The 14,041-nt window shown below is 40.9% G+C and overlaps 1 long non-coding RNA gene across 1 annotated transcript; it reads left to right on the top strand.

The window, feature by feature from the left end:
• The first annotated feature begins 279 nt into the window (after window positions 1-279).
• Window positions 280-7,297, top strand: LOC115833326. Its single transcript, XR_004028774.1, has 2 exons — window positions 280-706; window positions 6,942-7,297. It is a non-coding gene; the product is annotated as an uncharacterized LOC115833326 (long non-coding RNA).
• Window positions 7,298-14,041: the final 6,744 nt, after the last annotated feature.

Below are 14,041 nucleotides of genomic sequence, written 5' to 3'. Positions count from 1 at the left end.
TGTTTATGTTCTGTTAAAATAATTCTTTTCGAGACCAGCCTGGCCAATAGGGTGAAACCCTGTCTTCACTAAAAATACAACAAAAATTAAAAAATTAGCTGGGCGTGGTGGTGGGCACCTGTAATCCCAGCTACTTGGGAGGCTGAGGCAGAAGAATCACTTGAACCTGGTAGGCGGAGGTTGCAGTAAGCCAAGATCGAGTCATTGCACTCCAGCCCGGGCTACAGTCTCAAAATAATAATAATAATAATAATGCCAGTTTTCACCCACTAAGTTGGTTTCAGGTTGTAATTAGCAGATCTCTGGAACCATACTGCCTTAACCAACCCAATTTTCCTGCTGTCCTATTACCCTAGGGTTACTGGAATCGTGTTTTGAGGTGCTGCCTCAGATTGTGCAGTGCAGTGAGGTGGAAATTTTAAAATGTTCATCCTATTCATTCTGTCATCTGACGTCTAGGCAGGCTATAGACTTCAACATCCCTGCAGCCAACCCCCCCTCCAATCGACACCTCCCCAAACATAATAAGTACCAGTTCAACACAGTCCTCAGTCTCACCCAGGACTTTCTGTGTTTTGTTGCTTAGATTTTATTGCTGATATTGTTGTTTTTTCTTTCTTTCTTTTTCTCTTCTATAATTTTCCAGAGTTGATTTGGGAACCAGAGAACAGCAGCCTAAGTTTGACTGTAATTTTGGCAGCTACAGGTAAGACACTAAATTGTAAATAATTTAAGCAGAATTGACATTTTTACAATGTTCTGCTCCTGATCAATGAATATGTTATGCTCCTTTACTTATTTCAAACTCCTTTTACCTGAATCTATCAGTATACTTCGATAGTTTCCTCTAGAGAGACCTTACACATTTTTCTTAGGCTTCTTTTTTGGTAATTCTTGGATTTTATTGCTATTGCAAATGGCACATTTTCTACTAATTGTTCTAATTAATGGAAATTAATTAACTCTAATAGTTATTGCTATTGTGTGGCAGAGAGTTTGATTTTGCTATAGTAATCTGTTGTACACCTCATTCTGAAAACCCATTGACTTGAATATTCCATATGCCTTTTTCTTTGAATTTTCAAGAATGATAAGGGTATTATCACTAAACGTTATGTATTTTTCCTATATTCACGTCTCTTATTTATTATGATACTTATAGCTCTGACTTTGTGTTTCAATGATGATTTAAAACGTAGAGATAATAGCCTACATCTACTTCTTGTTCCTGCCTTTAATGATAATTCTTTGAACTTTTCAAATTTGTTTGCTGTTGATTTTAGGAAATGTATGTTCTCTTTCAATATAGGTTAACTAAATATTTTTACCATGAACTCATATTGAATTTCTTCCAAAAGCTTTTCCTGTACCCATTGATGTGATAAATTTTTTCTCCTCTATTTTGTATGTAAAAAATTACAATGAAACTTTTTTTCTAATGTTAAATCATATTTCCTTTCCTTGAGCAGAGCTTGTTTGCTCATATAATATTCTACTAATTTACATAAGATATTTGCTGCTATGTAAGAGAGCTTGTTTATGTGTTTTTTTCCATCGGGAGTGGGGGGTGGTCCTCATCTGATTTTTGAATCCAGGAGGGTTAATCTGGGAGAATGAATTGAAAAATTGTCTATATTTTGCGTGGTTTGGAAGAGTTGAGGTAAGATGATGGTTAGTTTTCCTTGATCATTTGGTGGAATCAGCCTCCAAAACTGACTAACCTGGGACGTTTGAGGGTGGCTTGAGCTTTGAATATTGTATAGTTTCAGTTTGTGTCATTTAATTGAACTTTTCTTTTTGGATCAATTTGGTCATTTATTTATTTTATTTCTACAAAGTAGTTTCACTTAGGATTTCATTTTTAATGGCATGATATTTACGATAAAAAACTTTTTTTATCAGGGAAGCCTCACACATATAGAATAATAGAGAGACTAACATAATGAACCCAGCATACCTGACACTCAGCATCAACAACCTTAAATACATGGCAAATCTGGTTCCAGTTAGACACTCACCTACCTGCATCTCAGCTGCTGGAATAATGTGGAGCAGATCAAAGACAGCATACCGTTTCATCCCTAAATAATTCAATATTCATTTTTAAAAGATAAGGACATTGTACCCAGCTGTACCCCTCGCAGAGAATGGCTGCAGGTACCAGGCGAGGTATTCCCTGGGTGGCTGCAGCACCTGTGATTGTAGTGACCTCTGGGTCACAATCACTACAAATAAAAACCCAATACAACTCTCATTTCTAAAAAAAACACAAATGATTATGAAATGTTCAACTGTTTTATGCACTTATCTAGAAGACTTATACTTTATAAAAATTTGTTTATTTGGATGAGTACCCAAAAATAGTATTACACAGTGATATTTGTAATTAAATCTCCTCTCACCTGTAGGTCCCCTCCACATGATCTGTTTTCTTGCCATTGCTTCATTGTTGTTGGAAAGAAACAGATCTTATGTTCTTTCCAGTTTTCCACAGTCTGGATTTGCAACACTGTGATGTCCTTTATCATATTCTCTAGCCCTTAATTTCTAGGGCTACAAAATGGCCCAGGCTCATCAGGTTTATGCCCTGCCCCAGTCGTAAATAAGCCATTTCTCCAAATATCTGGTTCCTTTTAGTGGGAAATGGTTCTAGAAATCTACTTCTGGGTGCTAGGTGTGCTCACTGCTACTTTTGCTTTTGGTGTTTAATTTAAAAGCTCTTTAACAAACAAAGTTACGTAAATTTTATCGTATGTTTTCTTATACAAGTTGTATAGTGTTTGCATTTTGCATTAGGTCTATGATGTATTTTGAGTTAATTTTGTGAAATACCTAAGGATTTGTCTAGGTTATTATTATTATTATTGTTTAGATGCCCAGTTGTTCCTGTACCATTTGTTGGAACAACTATACTTTCACCTTTATTGCCTTTGTTATAAATCACTTGATTATATGTGTGCAGGTCTATTTTGGGGCTCTATTCTGTTTTTTTAATCTATGTGTTTTTTAATCCATTCACCAAATGAAATACATCTTGGATGCCTCTGTTTTTGGTGATTATGAAATAAGCTATTGTGTACATTATTACACAATTTCTTATGTAGATGTAAGTTTCCAAATTAGTTGGGTAAATACCTAGGAGTAGGATTGCTGAATCTTATCTTAAGACTATGTTCAGTTTTTTAAGAAAATGCCAAACTGTCTTCCAAAGTGCCTGTACCATTTTGCATTTTCACCATCAATGAATGAGAGTTTCCTTTGCTCCATATCTTCATGGTCTTCTTTTATTATTATTGTAGACATTCTAATTAGGTGTGTAGTGATACCTCATCTTAGTGCACACTTCTGTAATGACAAAGGACGTTCAGCACTTTTATTATGCTTATTTGCCATCTGTATATCTTCTTTGGTGTAGTGTCTGTTCAGATCTTTGACTATTTTCATTTATTTCTATCGTCTAGTTTTAAGAATTGGTGTATATTGTAGAGACAAGTTATTTATCACATATGTACACTACAGATGTTTTCTCCTAGTCTGTAGCTTCTGTTTTTATTCTATTCACACTGTCTTTTGAAGGGCATACTATTTTTATTTTAATAAAGTCCAACTTGGCAAATTTTTCTTTCATTGATGATGCTTTTGGTGTTGAATTTAAAAACTCACCACCAAATTGAAAATTATGTAGATTTACTCTTACGTTTTCTTATACAAGTTGTATGGATTTTGCATTTTGCATTAGGTCTATGATGTGCTTTGAGTTAGTTTTTTTTGAAATATGTAAGGATATGTCTAGGTTATTATTATGTGTGTATAGATGTCCAATTGTTCAGGCACCATTTGTTGGAAAAACTATACTTTTACCATTATTGCCTTTGTTGTAAATCACCTGACTATATGTGTGCAGGTCTATTTCTGAGCCCTATCCTGTTTTATTAATCTATGTGTCTATTCTTTGCTAATGCTTATGTCCTCTGCCAAATTCATATTTTGAAGCTTTCGGCCCCAGTATGTCTGTATTTGGAGGTGGGGCCTCTAAGGAAGTAATTAATGTTAAAAGAGGTCATAATGGTGGGGCCTTGATCCCATAGGATTAGTGTGCTTATGAGAAGGGACACAAGAAAGCACTCTTATGCTTAAATGAGAACTCTCTCTCTCTCTCACCCTTCCACCCTCCCTCTCTCCATGCACATACACAGAAGAAATGCCAAGAATGGACACGATGAGAAAGGGTCATCTACAAGCCAGGAATAAGAAACTACAGCCTCCAGTCCTTTATCTGTGACTTTTAGTCTCCAAAACTGTGAAAAAAAAATAAATTTCTGTTGTTTCAGCTACACAATCCATGGCATTTTATTATGGAAGTCAAAGCTAACTAAGACACAACCCCAGGTAACAAGTTTTTCTTTTGTTTTCTTCTAGGGAAAAAAAGCATTCTTGACATTTAGGGCTATGATTCATTTTGAGTTACACTTTTATATGGGGCAAGGCATGTGCAATGGTTAGTTTTATGGGTCAACTTGTCTAGACTGTAGTACTCAGTTGTGTGGCCAAACGCTAGTCTAGATGTTTCTGTGAAGGTATTTTGTAGATGTGATCAGCATTTAAAATCAGTTGATTTTAAGTAAAGCAGTTTACCTCCATAATGTGGGTGTGCCTCATACAATCAGTTGAAGGTCTTAAAAGACCAAGGTGTCCTGGAGAAGGAATTCTACCACAAGATTGGAATATAAAAACACTGTCAGTTTCTAGCCTGCTGGCCTGTCCTGTAGATTTTGGATGTATCAGACCCCATAATCACCTGAGACAATTCCTTAAAATACCTTTATCTTTCTCTCTCCCTTTTTAGATAGATTAGATAGATAGATAGATAGATAGATAAAGTATGGATTGAAATCTGGTTTTGCATATGGATATCCAATTGTTCCAGACCCAATTGTTGAATACACTATCATTTCTCCCCTCTAATCTTCATTTGCATCTTTATCAATAATTAGTTATCTATAGATGCATATACATGTGGATTCATTCCTGGAGTTTATTCTCTTCTGTTGATATATTGCTGTAATTATGACAGTTCCACACTATACTGATCATTGTTAGTTTATAAGCCTTGAAATGAAGTAGGGTAACCCCTCCAACTTTGTTCTGTTTTTTAAAGTTTTCTTTGGCTATTCTAGGGCCTTTGCACTTCTATATGAATGTTAGAGTCAGCCTCCCAATTTCTATTTAAACATTTCTGGAATTTGGATTTGGATTGCACTGAATCTTTCAAAAACCTTGAGGGAAAATGACATCTTAATATTCAGTCTTTTGACTAATGAATAAAGTTTATATCTCTATTTACTTAGTTTCTCATTAAATTTATCTCTGTAGTGTTTTATAGTTTTCAGTGGACAGATCTTACACATCTTCTGTCATATTTATCCATTTAATATTTATTTTAAATTGCATTGTTTTGTCTCAATTGCCAATTGCTCATTGCTAGTATAAAAATACAGGTATAATGATCTATATCCAGTGCCATTGCTAAACTCTTATTAGTTCTGGAAGCATTTTTAAGATTGATAGAATTGTCTGCATATGCTCTTATTTTCTGTAAATAAAGACAATTCTACTTGTCTTTTTCCAATCTGAAGGCCTTTTTTGAAAAAAAAAAAAAAAAAAAAAACTTATTACACTGGACAGAACCACAGGCACAGTGTTGATCTATTCTACTCAACACTACCCTGTTCCATGAACTCATCAGTCTTGGGTTGTATTTTTCTACAATGCAAACATCCTGCATGATTTCTGACATGTGAAAATCTGCCTCATTCACCCTACACTGTTAAAATCCAAGTATAGGTACTACACCTGCTGAGATGAGCATGACCCCACAGTTGAAACAAGATTCATAAGATGTCCAATGGAGGAAGTGTATTCACTGAAGTTTGACAGCCTGAAAGCAGTGATTTCAGACTGGGGAAAACTGAAACCCCAGGAGACTTCTGTGGACACTGGGAAAAGGAAGTAAGATGGAAAAGTTTCCTGGTAGTAGCCAAGTGAGTGGTCTTCAAGATGTATAAGAGAAATTTTTAGGAGGGAAGTAGGGTGATTCACATCTACACATAGACTTAAATACAGCCAGATTATCTTGGAGAGATTTCTGGTAAAATACAATAATAATAATAATTTTTTAAAAACTAGATAATAGTGAATGGCAGGAGAAAACAGAAAGAAGCGTTGAAATGGAGTGACCTGGGGGAAAAGCTTGGAGGAAATACTCTCTCCCTGCCATGTGACCCACCCCAGTTGAACATGGGAGGAAAGGAGCAGCACTATCTGGGAAAGCTCTTCAGCAGTTCTAAAGAAATGCCCCTCTTTTCTTCAACCAGACCACTCTGGCTTCCTCCTCATCCTCCCGTCCCCTCCTCATCTTTCCTTCTCTCCTCCTCTCTCCTCGCCCCTCCCTCTCATGACAATGTCCTGAAGGTGGTTTGTGATATCTAAGACCTTCTCCACAACAGGGCAACCATTGGCTAGGTAGTAGCTTGCTGACCAATCAAAGCTCAGGGGTCTCGTTCGTCATTGTCCTAGGAGGGGTATGTATAGGGAGACCAGGCAGCCTGGAATAGACAATTGAGAGACACTGGCGAAGATGACCAGGAAACGACCAGCCTCCAGCCCAGTTTTGGAACAATCACCAGCCATCACCAAAATGGCGAGGAAGAGGAAGGCCCCCTCTCAACCCAGATCCAGAAGCCCTATCAAGATAAATGAACCACCTAGGCTCCTCCCTTTCTTGACCCTGACTCTTACCTCCCAAGACCCCTACCCTGTCCTCACCTAGCACAACCCTCACCTCAGCCCATGCCTTTCTCATGAAGCCCCGGCTCCCGCCCCTCCTCCATCCTCTTTCCCCAAACCAATGCCCTTCTGAGATCTCCCTGTTGTCGTTCCAGATTCCCAAAACAGCTAGGAAGGGAAAAGGAACCCTTCAAGGAAGTTCCAGGAAAAACGTCTCTCCCAAAAAGACCACTGCTTCAGGAAAACCTGAGGAAGGGAGTGGGCCAACAGTATCCTGCCATTGTGACCAGCTGAACGAGGAACTCCATCAAAATGAGCCACAGCTGGACCAAAACAGTGAGGAGACCTCTACCTTCTTCAGTGTCTCCCTGAGCAGTCAGTAATTTCAGGGCAAGCTGAGAGGTCTCCAGAGGTCTAGCCCCAGATAAATAGCCAACAGGGTCTAGAGTACATTTTATACCCCACAGGGTATATCCCATGGTGATCAAAATAAAATAAACCTGTTGTAAAACGATGTGTGGGTCTGTGTGCTCTCTGATGGTGGGGAGGGAGGAAGGAGGGAAGAGGTGGGAGTTTGGGAAGGGGGGATCCTTCTTTAAATTCAACTTGCTCTTCTTTCTTTGGTTTCCTAGGGTGGAAGTTTTGGTTATTGATTTTAGATATTATTTTCTAATATAAACATTTAAAATATGCTATAAATTTCCCTCAAGGAAATAATTTAGCTGAATCCCACAAATTTCTGTACATATAATTTTATTTTCATTTGACTTAATGTATTTTTAAAATTCTCCTAAGACTCCCTCTTTGGCTCATAGGGTATTTAGGAGCATATTTTAAAATTTCCAATATTTGGGCATTTTTCAGACATCATGGTGTTTGATTTTGAGCTTAATTACATTATGGTCTAAGAAGATGCTTTATATTATTTCTATTCTTTTCAATTTGTAAGGTTTGTTTGATGGCCTAGAATACCATGTATCTTGGTAAATATTTCATGCACACTGAAGAGGAATGCTTATTCTGCTATTGTTGGATGCGTTTTTTTTTTTTTTAATTTTAATTAGGTCAGAGTAGTTAATGGTGCTGCTCAGGTCACGTGTATCCTTCCTGGTTTTCTGCTTACTTTTTCTCTGAAACACTGAGAAACAATGCAGAGTTTTGAAAAATATATAGTTCCAAGAAACCACAACCACAGTGAAGGTGCAAAATATACTCATCATCCCCAAAAGTTTATTCCTATTATTTTGCTGTCAAACCATCCCTTCAGTAAAAGTGACCTGCGTTGAGCTGAAGTGAGCATCTGCCAACCATGAACACTTTCCCTTACAACAGAGGCAGGTAAGCACAGAGAGGGGCAGTTATTCTCACACACAGGCAGTATCCAGGAAGAAAACCAGATCGGTAGTGTCATAGAAGGCCAGCTTGCTGGCCTGGTCACAGGACGTCCCTCCCTTTCTTGTGCACTGCCTGCCTCCAAGTCTGGCTCTGCCTTCCTGGCCTCCCTGGCTCAGATGAGTGACTCATCCCTTCTGCAGTTATGATCCAGGAATTTCAACCTTGCCCAACTCCCAGCTGCTTCCTTAGCATGACCCAAGTACTGCTTCCTGACTAAGGCAGAATATCTAGTCTGCTTTATACACCAGACATCTGGACTTTGGTCCTAAAGGTTTCCTGAAGAAGGCACATCAAGAGCAAAGGCAGTAACCTTTTATTTCCTCACCCAAGTGCCACATGGGAACCACAAGTGACAGGCTGACATCTTGTAGTCACACTCTGAGCACTGGGGTGTTGCAGAGAAAACTCTTGGTAAGCCTGGTGAGGAAGATATTTTTCCACTAGTTTCTCTGGCACTCTCTTTTCCAGCAGCCCCTAAGCCCGCTGCCAAATGCAAGAGTCTCATGCTCCTGCCACATTGCAGCTCAGCCATAGTGATCCTCTCGGCACCATGGGGATTAGGAACACAATATGGTGAGGCACTTATAGATGACAGTCTAACAGCTTGCTCTCTTTCCATTTTTCTGCTAGAAACTGAGTCCCCAAGGAGGGACTAAGACATTGAAGCTAACATGTTATGGTTTCCCCAGCTCTTTAATATATAGTATTGGAAGAAAGGCAAAAGGAGGCTCTTATTTCCATTTTTGGAAGTCAGAATCCTGGAGTTCTACTTGGTAAAGTGTCTTGCCCAGGGTAAGTGGCTTTTGATGTTTCCACTGCCCTGTGAAACCTTTTCCACAACTGGCATACTGGCTCAGTTGGGCCAGCCAGAGCCCTGCTCCTGAGCAGCTGTGAGTATCCCGTGTTCTTTACAAAGAACACTGTACAGAGCAAGGAATATCTGTTACTGCCAAGTAGAATAGCTGGCAGAACCAGCAAGAACCTTTGAGGTCCTCATTCTATGGAGGAAACTGAAGACCAGAGACAACAGGATCTTGTCCAAGATCACAAGCAAATTCATCAATGGCAGAGCTGAGCTGCTATTGCCTGGCAGGCTTGGGATCATCCAGGGAAAATGTGGCTGTTCCCTGTGGTTTCACCTGCCTATGTGTGCCTCTGAGAGTGTGCCACTATTCTTTCATTGCCCCTCCCTCTGTCTGCATAGGCCATGTGGATTGTCCTGCCAGCCTCTCTCCACCCCTGCAGGGTCAGTGCCACTGGTTACTACAGTTCAGTGGCCAGGCAGAGGACCTTGTGGTCTCACAGACCCCCAGATGACTGGAGGGGGAATACCCTGAGAAGTCCTAGGATCAGCCTTTGTCTTCCTGATGGAGAGCCCCGCTCATCGCTTCTCCTGCCTCTGGCCTCTCACTGACTCGGCTTGAATCCGTCACTCCTGCTCCAGCCCAGGCCCGGTTTTCTCTGCCTTCTATGCCTCTGGGGATTTATTCATAGCACTTCCATCCTCCTCTCTCAGACTCATCTTTCCTTACCACCAAAAGCCACAAGCTAGGAGGCTGGGCCCTCTTCTCAGTATGTTTCTGTGGACTTCATGAGTCTTCCCAAAAGTTTTGAGAAGTCCAGGTTACCATGCTCAGGAATAGAGGCTCAGAAAAGTGAAGTAACTTGCTGCAAGTCACACAGACAGTAAGGAGTAAAGCCAGGATTGGAACCATAACTTGGATTCCAAAGCCTGGGCTCCTGCCACTGCACATGAGCCTCCCTCTCTGGGTGGCCTGGAGTCTCCTGTCAGGAGTGAAGAAGCAATTGTGGCATCATGGTGATGGGGCAAAATGAGAATCAGAATACCTCGATTGATTCCAGTTCCAGCTTGGTCCCTTGCTGCCTATGCAGCCTTGCCATAGCCACCTCATCTTTCTGGGCCTTGGTTTCCCAGCTATATAGTGTGGACTACCCTGCAAATCCTTTCTAAACTTCAGTCAGTCAACATATGTTTAGTGCACACCGATTTTGTGCTAGATTGTTCCAAGCACTAGGGGACAGTTACATAAAGTCTCAAGGAGCTCATAGTCTATTGAGGGTGGAAGGTTAGAATACATAAATAAATGACCAAAGTAGATTATTCATTGCTTGCTGAGTGCTACAAAGGAGATTCACTAGGAAAAGTGGTGGGAAGTGCTGGGGGTGGGGGGCTGCTTTAGCTAGGATGCTAGGAGCTTAGGGTTGGCATGTGGCTCTAGCAGAATAGCACATGTGGAAATGCTCAGCACACCAGGCCATGATGCAAGAAGGGCAGGCCAGTTGGCCTCTTACCTTCAGATCCTCATATCCCATTCTCAGTCCTAGCCATCTGCTCCTACTTTCTGGTCTTCAACTTGCCCTGGCTTGAATCCCTTGCTCCAGCTCCAGCTCGGGCCCTATTTCTCCCTGTCATCCATGCCTCCAGGGCTTTCTTTGTAACACTTCCATCCTCCTCTCTCAGACTCATCTTTCTTTAGCACTGTCTGAGATGCACCTACTGGGAGAAACCTGCCCGTCTCCAGCTCCTTCTGAGGCCTCACATATCTGTCTTCTTATGCTCTGGCCTACAGGATGTGATTCTGTGTAAGCATAGCTCTCAGCATGCGGATACTTCACTTAGCCCACCAGACAGGATCTCAGAAGGCTATGACTGCTTTAGAACCATTTTGGTGGCCCCTAACGTTACCCAGCATGCTGCTTGGCACAGAGGAGGAGTGGTGCTCAGTTTTTGTTGTTTGACACTCTCCATAGTGGCAGCAAGGCTTACAAGCTCTTAAGCTGAAGGCTTTGTAAAGCCTGGCACTACCAGGGTAGAGACAAGCAGAGGCTGGTGGTAGGGAGAAAGGGAATATAGGAGAAGAGAGCACTGGGTTTGTCCAAAGTCACTGAGATAGAAAACCTAGAACCTTCCTTCATGAAATACTCTTTTCTCTATGTTCTCACAGATCACTTTCTTCTGACTCTCTTCTCATTACTGGCTAATCCCCCTCAGTTTTCTCTGTCCAACCATTAAGTGTGGGTGCTCCTCAGGATTGTGCCCCAAACCCTCCCAGCTTCTCCTCTCTGTCGTCATACACTCCCTGGCTAATATTATTCATTCTCTCTCTCCAGCCTCGTCTCTCTCCTGAGCTTCTGAGCTGAGTATATGGTTGTTTCCCAGGTCCCTCTACCTGGAGGCCTAACAGGCATCTCAGCCTCAATAAGACCCAAACCAGCCTCATCTCCTACACTCCCACACAAGAGTACCATGATTAATCCAGCAGTCATCAGAATTGGAAATAAATGCTCACCGCTCCACCTATTTCACTTCTAAATAACTTCTAACTCCATCTTTTCATCTCCATCTCCACTGCCACCATCTTGATATAGGCCCTTATGCTGGTCCATTTGCCCTCGGAGGTATTCATCACCTTTCTCTGCTCAACTCTGTTTTTCAGGCTGCATTTTCTAACCTCTTGTGCCTCCTGGAGGGAGATTGGAGGGTGAGAGGAAGGGGGAAACCAGGAGGGTATATATTTTGTTCTTCCCTCTGCCTTAAACTGCGTCCATCTCCCCTGTGATTCCATTTCCCACCAACAGACACTCCATGATCCCAGTTTCCACCACGTGACCCTGTCCCAGGATTCTGGAAACCCTGGCTCCATTCTTTGTCTCTCCAGCCAAGGACTGGTAGTGATTTCCTGCTGTTACTTATCTCTGGGTTGACTCATCTTATGCAATTTGGCTTATCAGTAATTCTATCTCCTATGTAACTAGTTCCCTGCATTACATTTATCCTCTAAAAAAACAACTGGAATGGCTTCTCTTTCCCTGGTTGAACCCTGACTGATATAGCCCTTATTACTTCTAGCCTAGCTTATTGTAACAGCTTTTTAGTAAATCATCCTGATTCTAGTTCTATTTCTCTCTAATTTTCTCCTAACCCTGCAGATGGAAGAATATGCCTTACGATAACTTTTCATAAAACTCTTCAAGAGCTCCCCATTTCCTAGAAGATGTAGTCCTTACCTTGGTTTGCAGTCTAATGGTGGGATGGGTGGGAGAGGAGACTGTTGCCCGTGTTTGGTTACCAGATAGGGGCCAGGGCAGCAAGTGAGGGATTTCCCTTAGCTACCGACTCAGTTTCAGATTCCCTCCTCACAGAAGGGAAGGTGAGCTCTCAAAAATAGCCTTGGTGAGTAATAAAGATTTCAAGACCCTCTGACTGATACGGACCAACCAATTGGAAGCTCCTGCTTCATCCACTTGCTACATTTACAAGACATTCCTGTCACAACAACAGATCACCAAAGTATACCTGTCAAATAAGCTCAGGAGAGAATTTTCTTTACATAGTTCTCCTGGCTTAAAAATTGAATTTGTAAAAATTTTTAAAGAGCTTTGATACAATTGGATTTTTAAAGATCAGGGTGTCAGGGCTCAAGGAAAATAAAAATTAGAAAAAAAAAGATGGAGCCAGGGATTAGTTTGTGCAAACCATGCATGCTGTGGGATTCTGTACTTTTGGCTTAGCTTGGAATTTTTTAGCAGCCAGTTCTAGGAGAAAAACTCTCCTTTACATGATCCTCAGGGTTCGAAAGACAAAAACCAAACACTGGCTCATAGAAGCAAAACTATTTCACATAATATATGAGAAAGAAATTGCTTCTAGGAATCTTCATAAAGAGGACAAGGTGGACTTGGTGAACAACATCCTCAACAACATTTTAGAAGTGAGTGTTTTAAGGGAGGCTTCTGTCAGAATTAGAGAACATTTCCCTGGGTTCATGGTTTAAGTGTATATGCTGTTGGGGAGAAGAGGATCTGCAGTTACATTTTATCTGCTTTGTATTATTTGTGCCATTGTTTCCTCACACTCCTGAACTTTTGATGACCTAGAATTCTTTTAACTTTGCCTCTAATATACCAGGTCTATGTCATGTGGACATTTACTAATCCATCCAGCAACCACTTATGGATAACCTACTGAACTCTGGTACTACAGTGGTGAAGAGGATTGATACAGCTTCTGCCACCATGAAATTGAAAATGTAGTGTGGGGATGGGAGGCCGAGGCGGGCGGATCACGAGGTCAGGAGATCGAGACCACAGTGAAACCCCGTCTCTACTAAAAAAAAAAAAAATACAAAAAATTAGCCGGGCGTGGTGGCGGGCGCATGTAGTCCCAGCTACTCGGAGAGGCTGAGGCAGGAGAATGGCGTGAACCCGGGAGGCGGAGCTTGCAGTGAGCCGAGATTGCGCCACTGCACTCCAGCCTGGGCGACAGAGTGAGACTCCATCTCAAAAAAAAAAAAAAAAAAAGAAAAAGAAAATGTAGTGTGGGGAGACAGATAATAAATAAGCCAACAAATAAATAAAGTAAACAAAAAATATTGATAATGATGATGGCTTACAGGAAATAAAACACAGTAATGGGATAATGTTTGGGGTAGGGGGATGCTAATTTGTATAAGATGGTTAGGAAAGAACTTTCTCCAGGGTTAAAAGTTAAGCTCATACTTGAATAATGTGAAGGAAGAAACCATACAAAGTTCTTGGATGAAAGTAATTTAAGAAAATGAGACAATCAGTGTAAAGGCCTTGAGGATGAAAGCAGCTTATTCAAAGAACAGGAAATAGGTCAATATAACTGGAAAGGAGTAAAGCAAGGAAAATGGTAAGAGATGCAAATGGGGAGGTAGTCAGGGGCCAGATTATGCAGGACCTTTGTAAGTCAATCAATTAATACCTTTGAATGAATTGGTAGTGAGGCCAGAGATGAAAGGGTGACCTAGAGACACCACATGTGCAAAGGTATACAGTAAAGTTTTGTACCTTCAGTGCTTTTCTAAAAAATGTC

This window comes from Nomascus leucogenys, chromosome X, assembly GCF_006542625.1.
Source record: "Nomascus leucogenys isolate Asia chromosome X, Asia_NLE_v1, whole genome shotgun sequence".
Taxonomy (NCBI): Eukaryota; Metazoa; Chordata; class Mammalia; order Primates; family Hylobatidae; genus Nomascus; species Nomascus leucogenys.
This window is presented reverse-complemented; position numbering and strand designations above follow the sequence as displayed.